Source organism: Magallana gigas, chromosome 9 (assembly GCF_963853765.1).
Source record: "Magallana gigas chromosome 9, xbMagGiga1.1, whole genome shotgun sequence".
Lineage (NCBI taxonomy): Eukaryota > Metazoa > Mollusca > Bivalvia > Ostreida > Ostreidae > Magallana > Magallana gigas.
In genome coordinates this window covers 5,994,708-6,006,797 of record NC_088861.1, presented here as the reverse complement: position 1 = coordinate 6,006,797, position 12,090 = coordinate 5,994,708, and positions in this window count along the sequence as shown.

Below are 12,090 nucleotides of genomic sequence, written 5' to 3'. Positions count from 1 at the left end.
CCTTTCTTTTGAACTAAATAAAACAAGCTTGGTCTCATGAAAATTAACTCAAGCGAATTAATGTAGATAAACGAATATAATCACATGGTTTAAATTCCCATTTGAAGCATGTACCAAGTGTGTAGTTAAAGCTATACACGCCATAAAACACGAATTGTTTTGGTATTAAATAAAATTGCGTCAATTGAGAAACATTTCAAGTTCAATGAAATGCATGTAACATTCTCCACTAATTATTGCAGAACAAGTCATTCTAATTACAAAGAAATTCGTATATTTTGCAATTAGGAATTCGATGCCTTTTCATGCATGTTGACGAAGAGCAAATCTAACCTCATTGCGCATTTCCGCTTAAAATCAGAAGGGTGTTCAGCAGAGCGAATGCTCGCGAGCGCTCTCCAGCATTTGTGTTACAGATATAGGAAATGTTGGCAAGCATTCGCGAGAACCCGTTCTGCTGAACTCGCTTCTGGTGGTTGTTACTGCCTGCTAAATTACACATCCGTCAACTATATGCTTATAATATCTGTTGATTTGAAATATCATCATATATCAAAAGTGTAATACGTTTTTCATTCAAGATACATTTACTTAGAAGTACTAGTACCTTAAAAAACCCTTCGGGGAAAACACATCTACGTCTTTGTTTCAGCCACGTATATTAATGTACGTCCCTCACACTCTCACATACTTAGGTTTTGTATTTGTTTGGTCGTATTCATATATACGATCAATATATGCTTTACGGGAGAAATTGAATGATTTCCCTCTTGAAGCAATACAGCGATTATAATGGGGTTGACCCACCAAACGTTTTTGTATATCAGTCTAAATTTTGTTGTCGATGTGACGTTATTGATTGCTTTTCATAAGGAGGCATTACTATCCTGACAAGAAAATACATATTTTTATTGGTTATAATTGTACATCTTTGTAACAAGATTTAATTCAGCATTGTTATCCATTTTATTGATATCTGTGTATAGGACTCCTGATATTAGATTTTAAAGAAATGTAATCCTTATGTTTTATGCCTTGTTTATTGTCTATCTTAATCATGTAAAATGTAATTGTAATTTATACACTCATTTTATCTTAAGCGCTTTAGAGTAAATTTCATTATATTTAGCCCTATATACATTTTATAATAATATAAATAGTTGTAATTTACAGCACAATGTTAACTAATATAAGTTAACAAAAATGTGCATTTTCGACACCATTCTTAATTGACGCAAATTATAGGGTGTATACCTTTTAACCTTTCAATCACCAGTGTATTGGTATCTCGCTTCGTGGGCACCACATCTTAAAGGGGCAGGGTAACGATTCTGGTCGAATTCTATTTTTCTGTTTTTACTATATACAGTACAGCTCACGAGTATCCCGACAAAAACACCGACCACCGTGTTTGAAAGTCCACGCTGAGCGTGGAAGTGTCGGTACCTTTGATCTATTGTTCTCTGTTACGGCCACGGAACGAGAAAAAACACGGTGCGACACGGTGCAACGCGATGCAACGCGGACAATAACACGGTGTAACACGCGGTATTTACCTGTGAAAAAAGGAGGATTTAGGAATAAAACTTATAAAGAATAAAATATTTATTGATGTACGCAAGAGAATCAAAGAAAAAGACAAAGAAATAGAAATAAATAAAATTTTTATGCACGCAATTTTCAGACGTATGCGATTGACACGGTTGATTTTTTGTTAATATTAAAAATCAATATCGCCCACATAAGGGTTTGATCAATTAAAACACTAACACTTTCTTTTCCTTTTTAAAATTCAAATAAACGGTTCCATAAGTTTTTGTTTCAGTCCGTTTTTAAACGTAGTAGTAATCGTAGTTACTGTAGTTTGGCAGTTTCAATAGTGCATAGAACCATAACTGTGATCTTTTCTCACTTATACTCTATTTAACGATAACAAATCTAACGGGTTGTTGAAAACAAATGTAGTTTCTCTAAATAATATAATTATACAGCTTTATATCATATATATGTTCAAATTTTCTTTCTTTTATACATATGTGTGATGTACTTGTCCATGTAGTACTGCACGGTACATATATTCATAGCGCTAAGAATCCGTGGATCGGTACTTGATAATTTTTTATTTCGTCTTTATAGCAACTTGAGTTTAGAAATTATTTGTGTTTCAAGAAACTACTCACTATTGCAATAATTACTGTTTGGTTGTTTAATGATCGTCATAGGAGAGAGAGAGAGAGAAAGAGAGAGAGAGAGAGAGAGAGAGAGAGAGAGTACCAGTATGAGTTTAATTTAAGTACATTTTACTTGTAATTCAGTGTAATAAGTTAGATTTATAGTTTCCATTATATTGAACCCTTTTCCCTAAAATTGCGATAGAATATATGCAGTCAGGATCCACGTGCTATCCCTGTCAATCAAATCAGCCCGCGAGATAAACCACGTGCTCCTTCCATGATCTGGAAAAAATGTCGTTCTGTTGTTTTGTTAAGTCCGCAAAATAGAAAATGTTTAACAATGAAGTATTCAGTGTTTGAAATGTTAAGTTTCTTCATTCTTATACTGCATGCATGAGGGTTGGAATATTACGTTGTAAAATCTCTCTCTCTCTCTCTCTCTCTCTCTCTCTCTCTCTCTCTCTCTGTGTGTGAAAGTGTGTATTTTTGTGCAATCATTTTAGAATTATAAGTCTAAGAGTTATATTTGTATGAATTTAATTCATTTATTTTAGATCCATGGTTTTAATAACGATTTCAGCACAACGACTAAACGTTTGTAAAGTTCACGATGTAATAATATTTTTCGTTACAATTTCGACGCTTTTTCACATCAATAAAGTTGTGTTTATTCTAAATGCTTGCAAAAAGTTACCGGTATTATCTCATTCATCTTTTTAATCAATCAGGGTTTTTTTGTACATACATGTATGTGTACCCGGTACTGTAAATAATTTCTTATCGCAAGTTAATACTTTGTGAAATTCCCGCATTAATTTTATAGAGTTGCTGAATTGTTCCCCGGATCCACGCGCCGATACTCTTACGTGTAGTTGTTTGTGTACATATCTACAGACAATTTTTTTGTTTGTTAGAGATTAGGAAAAACCATTGAACTAACAAAGTAGAAGTAAGATATATTCAGACCATACACACGACGGGTTGTGATGAGTTACCAAACAGGTGTTCGCGGAAAGGTGTGAATAACGGCATCTCGAGTACACCTGTTCAGACGTCCAAATATACACACAGTTAGTTGTAAATTCCAATGACACCTGTTGTGTATAGAACCCAAGATGAAAGACAATGTTGTGTATCTGATCAGCTTCCGTACATCGCACGAGTGATTTTTTCATGTGAAATCACGAGGCCATTACGAGCTATACGGAAATAAAGTTGAAAATTATTTTATGAAATGCGGGTATATTTTTAATACATGTACAATGCTTTTAAGTCTCAGGTAACGATATCCACGGAGTAACACAGTGGCCACGGAGTTACACAGGCGGCCACGGTGCGACACGGTGCTTTTTCTTGAATTTTCCAATACACATACACGGTGTCACACCGTGTACACGGTGCGACACAGACCGTTTTCCACCGTGTTTTTTACACGGTGGGTGTCGGGATACTCGTGAGCTGTACTGTACAATGCTTTTAAAATAAGAAATATATTTCTAATGATCAAATAAATTTTGAGAGTCAGTCGTAGAGTTATAAGCAAGACACAGGGCTAACAATTCTTTATCATGTAAACAAGGCTCGTGCTCTGTTTTTGTTTACATAAGTTCAATATACATAGGCGTCGGAAGCAAATTGAAAGTGGGGGGGCTAGACTAATCCTCAGAAATATTGAGAAAAAAAGTAATTCCCAAAATCATGGAAATCCTAATCCGTGGGGGGGGGGGGGGGGGGGGGGGGGAGTATACCTATACTTCCAAAAAAAAAATTTACTTACCCAAATTTTTTTTCCCAAAATCATGAAATTCCTAATCCGTGGGGGGGGGGGGGGGGTGTAGTATGCTTCTGAATCTAACCTCTCAATCTTTCAAGGTAATTTAGGAACAATAGTCTTTCCTGCGAGAAAAAGTGGGGGGGCTGAACCCTCTATCATGCTATGTTTCTAATGGTTAGGTATAACTTTGCAAAAAAAGTGGGGGGGGCTAAGCCCCCCCTAGCCCCCCCGGTTCCGACGCCTATGATATAGCCGGTGTAACGAAGAATATTGAGCCGGGTTGAAAAATGACCCGGGGGTCATTTTTCAACGTTGAATATTGACCCGGGGGGTCATTTTTCAACGTTGAAAATTGAGACCAAAATCGTGAAATTTATACCCGGGGTCATTTTTCAACGGTATGAGAAAGATTTTTCTAAACTCTGAAGACATCGACACGTTGAAAATTGATCCTGTTGAGAATTGACCCCAACCTCAGAGTTTTGATCTGAACTGGAACTTACTCTACACAGTTTAAATGTACAATCATGCACATATTTGAAAGTTTTAGTTTTAAAATGTTCATACTGTCCGATATATATGCGGACGGGCTAATTTCTTTTAGGTTGATAGGTCCAATTAATCATTTAATTTTGAGACTAAAAATATGATATCCATTTATTATTACTATACTATGTAAATAAAGCTAAGAAAATAACCGTTTGCTTCGGAATGGAACAGGCGAGTAGGGCTAGAATACTTTTTGACATAGATGACATGGTTTTCATTCCCTCATGTGACAGAATTTTAAGTTTTAACTTGTCATAATCTCTGATAAATATAACTAACAAATGTATTGCCCGTTATTGTCACTTTTAAGGCAATTCAACAGAGCTCTATTCGACAAGCACCTGGCGTTGTATTTTCTAATAATTGAAAATATAACCTCTATACTGTTTTATTGGGTAAAGGGTATATATATTTATATCAAGACAAAAGGATATAATGACAGATACCTATGCTTAATTTGGAGAAGTCAGCATCCATGACAAAAAAATAAATGAATGGTTATCATTTTTTTTTTTATCTTTTTTTATGTATACTGTATTATACATATATACTTAACAATAATGTTTCATAAACTTGTCGGATTAACTTTATTGAAGCACCATCCAATTTTCTGCATATGCAGAGTCATAGTTTTTAAAAAAAAAAATGCAATTTATTTAGAACTATCAGTGAGTTTTCAATTCCATTAATTACCAGTAAATTAGAAACACAGGCAACTGACGTAAACATATAGCATACAGCAAAAATGTTATCAATTTTTTAAAAAAAAAGTAGGTTTTCATCTAAATATACAGTCGGAGGATGGTTGATCTAATTATATTAATGGTATACATGAAAAGGCATGCAAAAAGAATATATTAAGATTACTCAAGCATACAATTGATTGATAAACACTTGTTAAAATTCGGCTTTTATCAGACCTAGACTGGAATATGGTGATGTTGTTTGGAGCAGCTGTATCAAGGAAAATCCGATTTGCTTAAACATGTACAAATTGAAGCAACCAGGACAGTGAAAGGGATCAGAGTTAATTCTTCTAAAATAATTTTATATTGTGAGCTTAATTTGGAAACCTTACAATCTCGAAGGGATAAACATAAACTAATTATATTCTCCAAGATTATAATTGGTTTAGCACTACAAGATATGTTAAATTGAATTCAATCATATTTTCTAACTGAACATACATATAATCTTAGGTCGAATTAGCTTTTTTACTATCTACCACTATATACTTATTACAAAAGCTTTGCTCCGTCTACATGTAAATTATGGAATAATCTTCATGCAGGAAAGAAATTTCATCAACTTCATCTTTGTTTAAGTCAAAACTTAAAAAACAAAATCTACCTAAAGCTTACAAAAATTTCAGTTAAGGCAATAGGAAATATTATTTTACGTCAATTACGGAATAAAGCTAGTAAAGCTTACTTTAAGGATTTTTTAAACTGATGGGAGTCGATGTTTATAGTGTAGGTCTGCATCTGAAGGAAATGTGATTTTCCCCCTGGATATCCAAGATATACTCAACAAAGAGACGAACTTTTTAAACAACTTAATGACATTAGTGTACCTTTTTATATGAACTATATACTTTATGGTAGTTCTGATTTTTCATATAGATAAAATTGTAAAATTGTTTCCCTTGTCTATATTTATATTAGAGCTCCAAAGCGTTTTTGATTCTCTTAGGTTACACGGTTTAAACCTATTTAAGTATTATACATGTATATTTACTTAATATATAGTCCCCTTTTATTTACTGTTCTTTTCAAATGGGCTGGATCATGAAAATGTCATTCTTATGTTTGTATCCCTGCAGGTATAAATGAAGGTGATAGGTTTGTTAATGTAGGTGTGAGTCAACATGTCTACCAACAATATGTCGTACAATCATATATGATAAATATTCAGATAATTATTTAATATTCAAATATCCCCTGTCTTATATGCACATAATATCAATAATATTCTGTAAACTTGTAATACTATATTCTTATGACTACATATAATTTCTTCTTGACTTTGTACGTTTGAAAGGGTTTACATAGGCTATGACTCTTATCCAATCCATTCAATAATTTGAACATTCCGTTCAATAAAATACGATTAATTTGAATTAATAATGTAGGTGGCTGTGATAGGAAGGTCAACCATCTACTCCAACGCTGCTGTATGATCTTCTTCTACATATTTCTATTCAAAAAATGCAATTTACCTATTTATTGACGAAAACAATTACTGTTAGTATTAATGATAAATTTTTGTAATCTAAGCAATTTAGAAACTATTAAAGCAAAATTATTTTATTGTCACCCTGTACAAAAATTAGGTTGCTAACTTGCTACAGATTCCATGAAGCAGAATTGTTTATGCCTAAAAAAAAATCAGCGATTTGATGATATTTAGTTACCCTAGTAACTACGTAACAAATAAAATTAAAAAAAAAGGCTTTCAAGATATAGTTACTACAGCATTATTCATGAAAGAGTACATGTTAGCATATCATCATTTTGTACACTGTTATTGGCTGGATAGGTGTGAATACAAAATTCAGATAATCACAGTTTTAACAAACTGAGTGGGTGCGAGCACAAAAATCTCAATATGACATACTCTAAATTTTGTATTTGCACACACCCAGAAAATATACAATGAACAATATCAAAGTTTCAATTTACGGGGTGAACGTAAAACCAAAATTAAACAATATGATGTATTGTAATTTTTTAAATATTTACATTTGTACACTTCTCCAGCGAATTTAAAAAATGGAGTTTAACTGCATTGAATATTTTAACGTGTAATTATGTACATGTCAAGGGGTAGCTGATATATAATATTCTGGGCTACATTTGGGAACAATTAAGAACTCCAAGGCCTTTTGTGGAAATGACGCTGAATATTTATTGTTGTATTTGTATATCGAATAAATGGTTTCCTCAAGTACAGCTAGGTGATCTATAATATACAATAAAATATTACTAAAACACTCTCATTCTCTACATTCACTCATTAAATTTATCTTTAGTTAAATGATATTTAAATTACACATATTTGATTAAAATAACTCACCAAGTATAACAGCAATGTCAACTAAGATAATAGTCGGGTTGACAAGCTATGAAGCTTAATAATTCAACCGTCTGTCTTGGGTGGCGTCGTGATATTAAATCAAAGTTCGTGCTAAAAATTCGATAATGCAAACGGACATGCGCACTCACTCACTTAAACCCGAAAAACCAGTCTAACACACCCATTCATTCACTGATCCATCCGCCAAACGTAACCACATGACCTCTCGTACTACTATCATACTATGAATGATTGTATGAATGAATGAAGTGGTGTGAATGTAAACAAATGAACAATGGGAAATAGAAACATGGAATGATGAAATAAGTGAACGCAAATATGAATACTAATTAACTAAAATAATTAATCCTGTGACATATACAAATATTCTCAAAAAACATATATTTTTTTAAGAAATATATAGATATCACTCAAAACAGCAAATATACGCGAAAAGTTTATTACATGTATGAATAAAATAGTTATTACATATTTAAAGGGATAATATGTAAATTAAAAAATATTCATTTATAAAGTTTCATTTTTAACCCCCCCCCCCACCCCCTTGAAACATATAAATATAAAGAATAAATATGTATAAACTGATTATTTTTAATTAAATAAACTCAAGTTATAATATTGATTCCTTATTTTGTGCTTCTTTGCTGTTGAATTTTGAACCGGTTTCATGATCAAAATTCCACGATGCGGGTCAATTTTCAACGGATTAGGGTCTTTATTCAACACCTTTCGTCTCATTATTCAACGTGGAGAAATGACCCCCGGGTCAATTTTCAACCCGGGTCAAAATTCTTCGTTACACCGGTTAAAAATCTTTTTATATTTGATTTGTCTATCTTTCTATTCATTTTAGGCATGAATAAACAGTTAAAAACGTTTAACACATTCATTTTAGATCTAAACTGAAATTTGACTTCAACATTCAAGAGTTATAAGCTTTGTTACTTACTTATAAGTCGAAGAACGATACTAAACTTTTGGTTGCCTATTAAAAATGCCTTACTGAATCATTCTAAAATCTAGAATCTGAAAAATAATGTTTGACCAAAAACGTGACCATGCCCATTTAAGGTATAGGCAAACACATGACCCAATGACAACGTCATGAGAATGCGTTGAAAATCTTGTGTTAACTCTTTTATGTAAACGTAAACAAAGCTGATCCAAGAACGAATTGTAACTTAACGTTAATGTTTAGGAATTAAAAGGTGTTAATAAGGTCAAATAATACGACAGTGGTTAAGTATATCAACAAGCAGGGGAAACCATGTCAATAAATATATGTCTTAGATCCTGGAAATTGAGGACTTTATCAATAAACAACCAATGTATAAAAACAAGCAGCTTATTTAACAGGATACCCGAAATATTAGCAGACAATATGTTGCGTATTAAGAATCCGACCATCAGAATGGTTTTTAAACAACCTTTTGGATAGGAATTTCTTACAATAGGAAAAACCAATGATAGTTGTATTTGCATCAGGCCAGATTCACAAAATTCCATGAACATGGAGACCTCATCATATTGAAAATCAACGGTTTTGTCTATTGACCTTGAAAATCAGAAATAACGTAACATATGAAAATCATTATACTGTTCAGGTAAATATAATTGTAGAGTGAACATTTTGCTTCTGTAACATGTTAGGAAATATTCAATATAGAGCTTAAATTAAAAGCTTATATGCCCCTCTCGAAGCCTAACTATAGGGGCCAAAACCTTTTTGCTAATATTAAGTGAGAGGTCTTTTTGGTTTTATACACATTTAGTCCAGCAAGAAATTAAAACTTCTTTACCTTTTTCTACATATCTGAGAAGGGAGGTTTAAGAGATTGGCCCTTTATCTCATTAACGGGGTCATTAAAACAAATTTAAAGGTACAATTTATGAAATAAAATAAAACTTAAGTACATGAAATTGAATAGCAGTTAATTACATTAAATTAAAGGTACAACATGTTATGTATAGATTGTTAAGATCATAATTCTTTAAGCGTCTGATATTCTTTATTAAAGGTCCATATCTTGTTCTTGAAAAATTACGATACTGTTAAGGTAAATAATTTATCATGAATGTGTTTGTTTCTGTAACAAAATATTAATTATAGTATGTTGATATCATTCTTGATATAATAGATTTTTACAATAACACTTACAAAAGACATGGTACAATTTATTCATTGCCTACTGTGCCAGATTCGCACTGTTCAACTACCCATGCATTCTGAAAGTTTTGTATTCAATCACACTCAATTGTTTTAGTTTATTACACTGAGCATGTAAAACAAATACCTTACAGATTGTCTTATTATTTTATATTATTTTGATTAAAATTTTATTTCGCCACAGTCACGAATTGACCCAAACAATTTCAAACTCTATATTAGCATTTTCATTGTATTAAATAGGTAGTACTTATAGGTAATCAAAATTCAAATTCTAAATTTAAAGTTGAAAATAATTAGCAAGATAACGTACTCACAATTCTTTAATACGTAAAAATTGCTCAGGCCTTGTGATTATTTAAAACATGGATGCAATATTAGTAGAGCTTGATCTAATTCATTTTTATACGAGTTACTAATACTGTATTTAAACGCAAGAAAAACGTTTCTGGTGTTATTCACATCCATATTTGTTCTTCATACAACGTTTTCAATCGAGCAACAAACAATGTAAGTGTAAACAAAGATCTAGAATTGTAAACTTTGTATCTTGACAACTGACATTTTAAAAATCATTAAAAATACCTTAGTTAGCCATTTAACAATTTTAAAAAATTAAGCTCAAATTGTGTAATATGCATAATACATGACTGTATATAATTCAACGGAAAATTTATTACAAAAAATCGTTAATAGTGGTTTTCTTTTTGTTTTTGTTTTAATTGGTCATTTTTTTTAAACAAATACCGATTAAAAATGTTTCACACAAAAGATCTCTGACACTAATCTAACCAGAGCTTCTGCTCTGATCATATGGTTTTTATCTACACTGTCCTTTGAAAGCATTATGAACGGGATTCATGTTTTTTTCTATGCAACGCTCTAATGTAGCTGGTTAATATCGCATTTTGTAACTCTTATTACTCTTCTGTGAGCTTTTTAATGGAGTCGCAGTGTATTAATTATACAACATTCCCATTATCTTATGACTATAATTATCTTGGTGTGACTTTGCAAGTATGCATGTATAAGTCGAAATTCCTTCATTTACAGGAATTTAAAAAAAAAAACGACGCTCCAGGATCTATTGTCGACTTTTAGATAACAGTACACAGTACATTTCAGAATGGGATTTCGAAACATACATTACTTTAAATTTGTCCTTTTGCTTTTCCTTCGTTTAAATAGAAAAACTGAAGGATTATTGTTACATGAACTCTAAAAGTTCAAATGATTCAATTCACGGCCTTACTAGCAATAATTTTGATATGGCAGGGATGATGAAATACCTTTAAACCTGACTGGTGAACTTGAAAACCTCAAACAGCAAACAACACAGATAGAACATCTGAAAATAAAGTCTGAAAATGATAGTTCTACTTTACAAGTGCTACAAAACCGAGTGTGCTTCTTAGAAGCAGAATTTAACAATCAGCAACAGAAGAACTTCGAAATCAAAGTATGGAGTTAGAAATGCTCAGACAGCAATTAGAAAATGAGAGATTAACAATACAGCAACTCAATGGATGGTAAGCCCAAGAGACACATGGTGTCAGAGAACAAATCGTAAGTATGTAAGATGAACCAACAATGTAATGATTATTTCATTTTGCTTATTTTTGAAATCGGTGCCTTATTCTTAATCTGAATATTGGACTTTGATATTAAAAATATTTCCATTTTCTATTTTAAAAGTTTTCCCCAAAATGAATTTATTAAGTGTTTTAAATAAAAAATTCCAATTCACTGAATCGAAAGCCTTTTCAAAATCATATAAAAAGATTCCCTTTGTCATAATCTTTATATTATCACAAACGTGATCTAGAAAAAAGGAGCATTGATACCTATGAATGTATTTTCATTACCTATTTTAAATAAAAGTGTGTAATTTTCGTGCAGAAATGAATGCTTTAATTTTGTAATCTGTATGAGTTAGTCTAATTGATCCGTGTTTATTCAAATCACTTTTCTCCTCTTTTTATGAAAATCCTTCAGAAAACCTCTCTTTTCTGGCCATAAAATTATTTATTTAAAGAAGAAAATTGATATTTGTTCTTAAATTACTTTTAAAGAATGATTTTCATCAAATATATGTATCTATGCAATCGTTAGCATAGCTGTGATTGTATGTTATCGGTGCGGACCTCTGCACAAATCTCACCGGTGAATCGCAAAACGTTATATACATGTAGCTCTCAAGATATATTGGACAATAATAACTGAATTACACGTATATTGTATGTATCATACGTTTGGGTATTAAATTGAGTATAAAAGACACCACCAGTGTGAATAAAACCTCTATTAAACATAAAAGAAATTGAAATAGA